Source organism: Gouania willdenowi, chromosome 24, assembly GCF_900634775.1.
Source record: "Gouania willdenowi chromosome 24, fGouWil2.1, whole genome shotgun sequence".
Taxonomy (NCBI): domain Eukaryota; kingdom Metazoa; phylum Chordata; class Actinopteri; order Blenniiformes; family Gobiesocidae; genus Gouania; species Gouania willdenowi.
This window is the reverse complement of record NC_041066.1, coordinates 5,593,313-5,601,656: the sequence shown is the minus strand read 5'-3', so window position 1 is coordinate 5,601,656 and position 8,344 is coordinate 5,593,313. Positions and strand designations below refer to the sequence as shown.

Genomic DNA, 8,344 nt, shown 5'->3' with positions numbered 1-8,344 from the left:
AACAATGTGGCTGACCTCTGTTGCCTGTTTTTAGTCCATTTGTTTGAACAATGCACTCTCCCATTCAGCCACATTAAAATGTACACAATAGCAATAAAGGCTGAAAAGCATGTGTGTAGATTACAGTATCGTCTGCGTATCAAGCTATATCTCACTGTTTAGTTGTCCTTGTCAACACTATGTAGGCTATAGAGAACAAAAAAGTTACCAAAACTGAGCCCTGGGGAGAATCTTTACTTATTTGATTTGTCACCTTCTTCATCGTCTTTGAATTTTAATCAAACATTTTCCTTTGTTTGCGTGTACCTGAGTATTTAGTAAAATACAGCATTTTCACTTCGTCTGGGGCTTTGTGGTTAACTGAGTACCAGTTGGTTCCTAAAGCTGTCATTGTGTCATATTATCATTGAGCATAGCTTATTATTGGCTTAATTTCAAAGTCCCTCTCATAGAGAATTGTGCTTTGCAAATTGGAAGCATTGTTATCCAAACGTTTTGCATAAGATTCAAATAAAATCTTTTTGGATTTATCTTAAATTAATTGAATCAAATCAAATCAAAAAATTAAATTAAATATAGTGACTGTATGAGATAAATAAACATCTTTAATTCCTTAAAATCTTTCTTGTCATAATATTCTGGCATTTTGTAAAGATTTTACAGAACAAATCCAGTACTGGAGAGCTCCTGTCCTGCATGTTTCAGATTTCTCCCTGCTTCAACACCTCAATCTAATGATGTCATCATGGAGCTCTGCAGTAATCCTAATAACCAGCTCTGACATGGTGGACCAGGGGAGCATCTAAAACATGCAGAACAGGAGCTCTCCAGTACGAGACATGGATACTGCTGCTATAGAGGGTGCTCTGGTTTTCATCTCTCTGTTAAAAAACATGTTTGTTGAGTTAAATTGAGATTGTTAATGGCTCATCGGAGTGAATAAGTGTAGGGATGAGTTTGTTTGTTCTCTTTTTTGACAACCAACCTGTCAGTGTACCCCAAATGTGAGCTGGGATACACACCTGCAGACCTCTGTGACCCCCAAGACAATAAAGTGGAATTAAATAACTGTAGAACTCTAAATATGTCAAATAATATTGTTCCACCTAATGTAAGGAATTATACTGTTTAGTTTTTTTTTAACCTGCAGTCCTTTCCCTGTGCGTCGTCTAGCTGCTGAGCAGAGGCTGGGTTGTTTTATAAATGGGGGGTTTTAAAGGGTCTATAATTGGTGTTTTCAGGCAGGTAATTAGCTCTGATGGCATGTGCTCCTATAGTGATGTGAATGACAGGGACACGACCACCTCCTGTCCCCCCCCCTCTACTCATATTGTCAGCACACAAATAAAGACGACGTGACCCACCAGGCCGCCACATTCTCTGGTCATTCTTAGTGGAAGACAAAGAGCCTGGCTTGTTAAAATAGGCTCCCTCTCAGCGGGGGCCAGAGGAGAAGCAGCAGCTGTCCCACACTATCAAGCTTCAGGTCCACGCAAACACAGAAAAACTGTCCAAAGGGGGATTTCCTCTGCATTTGTGAGGAAACGTACATTTTATCACGTATAATTTCACAATCAACTGACATTGACACTGCAGTCTCTGACTTAGGTTCTTCTTCAGGTTTCATTTTGTTGTGTAAGTCACTCCTTTTATTCATCTTCTATTGACGTTTCTCTGATGTCATCATATCCACCTTCTGTCACTTTTTCTTGGAAAATGTAAAATGACAGAGTGGTATTAATTAATGCTCATTTACTAAAAAGTTACTACGTCCAAACGGTTGCAGCACTTTTAGATTAGTAGAAATACTTTCAATGGTGAAATGACAAAATCCAAAACAGACAAAATGGACATAATCAGCAACCCATTAGTAAAACAGAAGAAATTAGTATATTATTATAAAATAATGACACGTTTTGTCATAAAATCCATTCATCATCCATCCATCCATAAAAGGAGTTAAAAAATAAACACCACCTACTTACTGTAACTGCTCACCAAATGTCCACATTAACTATAAAACAAGACTCTTCAAGGTTCTCGCGGCACGTCATCAAACCGGAAGTCGCCATATTGGAGGTACTCAGCAGGTAAACAAAGCGCACGCACTCAAGCAGATCCTGAATGTCGGACGAAAGGAAATGGTGAATTATTGACGTGTTGTTGGCTGTGCCAATCGGTAAGACCGTGACAATTTTTGGGAGTTTCGTGGACTGCCAAAAGTTATAACAAATCAGGGAGAACAATGTCAAAAGTTATCAGAGGAAAGGAGGCGCTTGTGGTTAGCGAAGCTAAACCAGGATCTACGAGGCAAAGATCTGGACATCATTTGATTATGTTCGGCCCATTTCTTGTCAGGTAAGTGAATTGTTAACTAATTTTCTAGTGTGATGATAATAATATAATTCATATCAAGCTACTGCATGTGGCATTATTGACTTGATATCATCACATTTAATAGCCTACAGTAGCAACACAGTTCTTAAAATGTAAAGCTAAAATGTGCTGTATTGTATTGCAGGTAAAAGGTCTGACCTTTATCAAAAGGATGACCCAGATTGGGTTGGGATTAAAACCAGGTAGTTCACAATATCAGGATACTCAATAGACGCAAGACTCTCCGAGTCGTCATTGATCTGACAAGAGAGCCAACTAGTATAGATCTGCACCACCAATAAACCATAAATTTTCAAAATATTGTGCCCCAAATACTTCCCTGTACAGCATGCCTTTGCATCTATAACGCATTTTGAGGAGATTTTCTGTGTTTTTGGACACTTATCCATCTCAATGTTTACCTCCGGTGCCTCCAATATGGCCGCACATCCGGGTTACTGTAAGTAAGTAGATCATTTATTTATAAAGCGCTTTTCGCAGATAAAATCACAAAGTGCTGTACAGAGCAGTGATAAATGAATACTGCCCAGAATGTGATGATGGTGAAAACCCTCTATTAATCAGAGTCCACTTCAATTTTAAGTTGTTAAATTTTGATTATTTATTTATTTTTTATTTTTAGATCACTTCAAGTTATGTAAGTTATACACAAGAGGAATTTGACTTGGTGAACTGTGCTCTATCCAATAGTGTAAACATTATATAATAACAATTAACTAGAAGAAAAAAAAAAAAAAAAAATATATATATATATATATATATACATATATATATATATACATATATATATATGTGAACATAAATATAAACAGTAGTTTATGGAAGCCCGTTTCCGCCACTAAAAAAAAGAAAAAATCACCAAGGAAAGTCATAATTAAGGGAAACAAAGTCATAATTATGAGATAGAAAGTCCTAATTATGAGAAAGAAAGTCATAATTTTGAGATAGAAAGTCATAATTACGAGATAGAAAGTCATAATTATGGGAAAAAAGTCATAATTATGAGATCCTTAAACACATTTACAGCAGCTTGTTCATGTGATGAGCTGACACTGAGAGATGGTTGATAAGACTATCGACGACTACGTTAGACGGGGCTTTACAAATGATGAAATACTTTGTTTGCTTGCAAATTCACATAGAAATATGCTGAGTAAACGCAACCTTGAAAAGACTGATTTGGCTGAATTGTAGCACGGTTTATTGAACAACAAATGGAGATTTCTGGTCAGTGCCATGGGTACAGATGGATGTACCAAAAATGTTTCTATCTCATAATTATGACTTTACTAACTCATAATTATGAATTTGTTTCTCATAATTATGACTTTCCTTGGTGATTTTTTAAATTTTTTTTAGTGGTGGAAACGGGCTTCCATAGTAGTTAGACAGTATGTACATGAATATTCACAGTGACAGAGTCCAATTCTTAGCCATGAGAACAAATCTGTCTCTCAAAGTCACACATTAATCTGAATCTTTCATGATTACGTTAAATTACCAGCGAGAGATAACCATGTTTATGTCACCGTCACATGTTCTTGTTTCCACCTTCCACCACAGCCACACTAATGAGAATCATCTCTGTGCCGCCTTATCACACGCCCTTTTTTCCAGAGTGACGCTATTTTAGAATCCGAGCCTAGGCTGGGAGGATTTAGGAGTGTCTCCTGCTAGAGACCGGTGGCGGCTGAACGTCCAGACAAATGGAGGGGTGGATGGCGGCCATCTTGACCCACACCTTGAGGCCACTAACAGAGGCGCAGCAGCCGCCTTGGTTAAGTGCATTCCTCAGTCGCTGGTCCAAATCCCTGCTTGACCTCCACTGATAAACTCTGTTATGGATAAAACACAAAAAGGTTTTATCTTTAAAATATGAGTAAAAGTCAAGCTTAGAAGTCATGTTTCTTCACTTCAGTTTGGATATTAACAATGAATGATTTTATTCTCCAGATTATTAATTTACAACAGGAATGAACCTTTATTAATTCAATTCAACTACTGTGTCTTCATCCTACTCATTCAGGTTCAGGGGCCGTATTCAGATCAGTTCAGTCCAGACTTAACCTTGACAGCAAATTTGAATTTAGTTTTAGTCTTTTGACTAAAATCCAACTTAATTTTGGTCAACATTTTGTCATCAGGACTATTCCAGCTATAGTTTAGTTTTAGTCAACTAAATTACATTTAGATTTTAGTCTAAATATGTTACAGATATAATGTAACATATTATACTACACTAAAATATAATTCATAAGAGTTTATGCATTTTTTTTTAAAAAAGAAGATTGAATTAGTATTGATTAATCTGATGTGGGTTGGTATTATTGTTTGTAAATGCACACAGATTTGCTGTAATGAATGTGTAAAACACATGATTTCTGTCTGAATTTTGTCCATGTGACGAAATTATAGTTTGGTTTTTTCGTCGTCTGCAAAAATATCAATGTATTTTGATATAGATTTCATTCACATGTATTTTTTAAGAATAGGTCATAGTCTTGTTATTGTCACTTGAAAAAAATTTAGTCTGACGAAAACTATGCTGAAAACTTTTAGTCAACAAAATCAATACGTTTGATTAGTGATTTATGCATACAGGAATCTGTAAACCATTTAGTCTGTTAAAGTTGACCTCCTAATCAGTCAATGCTATATTAATGAATACATGAACAACCAAAACAACAACAACAAGATATACTTTCCGATGTATCTCTAAAACATTCACCAAAAATCTGCATGTTTTTACTTTTTTCTACAGAGATTTCGGATTTTGGATTCAATAAACTTTGGATCGGTGGAAAAAGTCAACGTTGTAGATCCTCAGAAGCAAAAAGTTCAGTAGCTTCTCAAGGCTCCAGCTTTGGAGCTGCTCTAAGTCCAGCCATGTCTGGCCAGCATCAGCCGCCTGCACACTGTAATAGGTCGTGACTGCAAAGGCCCCGCACCCGCATGCTGTTGGAAGAATGGGATTAACACGTTATGGGTGCCTCAGGATCTCCCTGAGGAGCTGATAAGACTTTAGGAAGCCTCTTTGTAGTGTGACGGTTGGCCTGGACCAGGGCTCAGCCTTAAGTGGTGGCTTTAAAATCCACCTTGTAGGGAAATAAACACCAAACATCTTCTTATAGTCTACACTCCTGTTGGCCAAGAGAAAATCAGATTCCTTTCCAGCAGGTTCGCTATCACCTAAATACTGTTAGGTCCATAAATATAAAAAGATCTAAAACATAAAGATCATAAACAACTGAGGAACTGAAGCATTTTTTAAACACAAGCAATTTTTTTCAGGGGCTCAAAAGAAATTGGACAAACTAAATAACTGAAGATAAAATGTTCTTTTCTAATACTTTATCAAAGACATTCATAAAATTTTGATATAGTTTGACTTTTCTCAGCATTTTTTTTAATCTAAACTCCACATTATTGTGTCAATATGAAAATAATTATGAGTGAAGTGACAACTTCATTAGAACCCATTCTTCAACCCTAAGAGTCGTTTCTAGCTATATGCAGAATATGCAATTTCATAAAGTCCCATGACCACTAGGGGGCCCCAGAGCTGTCCTATAGGCCTCATCAGAGGAGAATGAAACGCACCTGTCACGTCACTTGAGGGGAGGTAGCTTGAGGTCACGTCATTTACATTGATTTGAATGTAATCTAGCCGCTTCACTTCAGTTGCGTTCGGTGTGAACGCACCTTTAGACTCAAGACTGTGACACGAAAGCAAGTATCGCTCTGTAGTCACTGAACGCCCCCTCCCCACAAAGCTCTCACGGCCAGAGCAATCTTAGCTGCAGGTCAAAGCCATACCTGTCAAGTATCCCGTTTTGGTGGGGAAACTCCCGTATTTTACCCCTCTTTCCCACCATCTTCCCGTATTAGTATTTTCCCGTAAATATCCCGTATTTTAATGTAATAATAATTAAAATATAAATAAATAAAAACATTCCTCTGCCTCTCCAAACTGAACGCTGTCACTAGCCTCGCAAGAACTTCCAAATGAAATGGCTGAGTGACAGTTCTTGCGATATTAGTGACGACAGCAGGAACAAACCCGGAAACAACTCAGAAGAGAGATAGATGGATGTAAGAAGACGTTCTGGCAAAAAAAACCAAAGAACTGGTGTAAATACGTTGTAAAATGTGACAGAGAGTTTACCTTCCTAAAGACCTGCAGGATGTGACACAGTTACATGTTCTGTTAGATTAATAACTGAGATTTTAACGTCTACCACAGCGGAAGGAACACGTAAGTCACCATGAAAAATCAGCCAATCACAAGCGTCTAATAAGTCATTAGTGAATACCAGAGAGACACATGAGTGAAAATCAAAAATTAAAATAAAACATGTAATGAAAATAAAATGTTAATGTCTAACTTAAAGACAAGCAAAGTGAAATTAACAGCAAATATGCAATGTGTTGACTTGTATATAATACATGTGCTTCATGTACCCATTTATGTTTTAATATAGGCTGTTTTATAATCTGGGGATTAGGGCTGGGCAATATATCGAGATTCAAGATACAGTGTATCAAGTTTTCTATTTTGGCAATATATAAAACTACAATATCGCATATATATATATATATATATATTAATAGATTAATGAGTGCGTCCTAATCCAGACCTTCTCAATAACAAGCTACACTACAGAACTCACTCACACATGCTGTCCCTTACAGGTGAAAAAGCCAAAAGTGACACATATTGTGCAGCTGTTTGTTAATAAATGTGCCTGTGTGGCATTTTGTATCAGCAAGTTTAACCCAGAATTGTCATTCTGGTCAGACTTCATTTGAAATAAAATTATCAAGATTTATATTGTATATCACCATTTTGAGAAAATATATTGAGATATGAGTTTTGGTCCATATCACCCAGCCCTAGTAGGATTGTTCACAGCATTTCAATGTCAGTAAAGGTCGACCTACCAGATTCTAATGACATAATTGTATTTAGTAAGTGGTTGATAAGTGGGTATATCTCTTACTTTTACACATGGTTTATCCGGTCTGTTATCACTCTTTCTCTGAAACCAGTATGTGGGGCGGACTGCGTGCGGTCACGGACGTCCACTTTGAGTCCAAGCTGACCTCTTCCGAGGACTGTTGATTCATCTCGTCAATTTTCCTTTTTCCTCTTGCTTTTCCGTCTAACTGTTGTGCTTTACACAGCGATGGGGTCTTCTCCTGCTGGAAGGTTAGCCATTGTACTTTACTGCAAGGTAGGACAGGAACACACATTGACTTTAGTAAGGCCTCCAATAGTAGCACCTCATGGACCACTTGTAAAAAGGTCTCTGATTGGCTGAAAAGTAGCATTATGCTCATGGATTTCTAAAGTTCAAATACAGAGTGAAGAGAAGGAGCAGAGGTCCAGCGTCCTATTAGACACTTGGAATTACAATCTGTTTAAAGGTGATTATGGATTTTGACCAAATGAAGCATTAAAAAAAAAAAAAAAACTTACATACTGCAGCTTTAACTTCTTCAGCAGACTCGGATGATGAGTCTCATCGTACATAAAGAAAGAAACATGTGGGACTTAAGTAGAACATGAACATGCAGGACTGCAGCCCCCAATGACCCGATCCAGTGAGAAACCATGGGTTGATGCGTGCACATTATTTTAGTAAATCCAGGCTAGACATATCTGTTTCATACTCCCCTATTGACTTTTCATTCATTTCCTTAATCTGCTGTAGTTTTCTTTGATTTCTCAGAGTGACTCCACCACAATGCTTTCATCGATCGTTCCCTCCTACCTTATCATGACCTCCAGCTTGGCCGGATCAGGCTGTGTAAATTAAACTAGCCCAACAGAGAAAGACGCCGGTTCCTCTATTTTTTTTCTTTTCTTAATGCAGCACATTGTTTGGTCTCGGCCTGTATTTATTTAGATGTAAATCAGTTCTCAAAAGTGTTACGTCCTGTCCTT

The 8,344-nt window shown here is 37.4% G+C and overlaps 1 long non-coding RNA gene across 2 annotated transcripts; it reads right to left on the bottom strand.

The window, feature by feature from the left end:
• Positions 1-3,497: 3,497 nt before the first annotated feature.
• Positions 3,498-8,344, bottom strand: LOC114457921 (uncharacterized). Of its 2 annotated transcripts, none has more exons than XR_003672969.1 (3): positions 7,877-8,344; positions 7,398-7,624; positions 3,498-4,232 (listed from the first exon to the last, which is right to left on the bottom strand). It is a non-coding gene; the product is annotated as an uncharacterized LOC114457921 (long non-coding RNA). The 2 variants fall into 2 exon arrangements; XR_003672970.1 differs by having other exon boundaries at positions 8,172-8,344.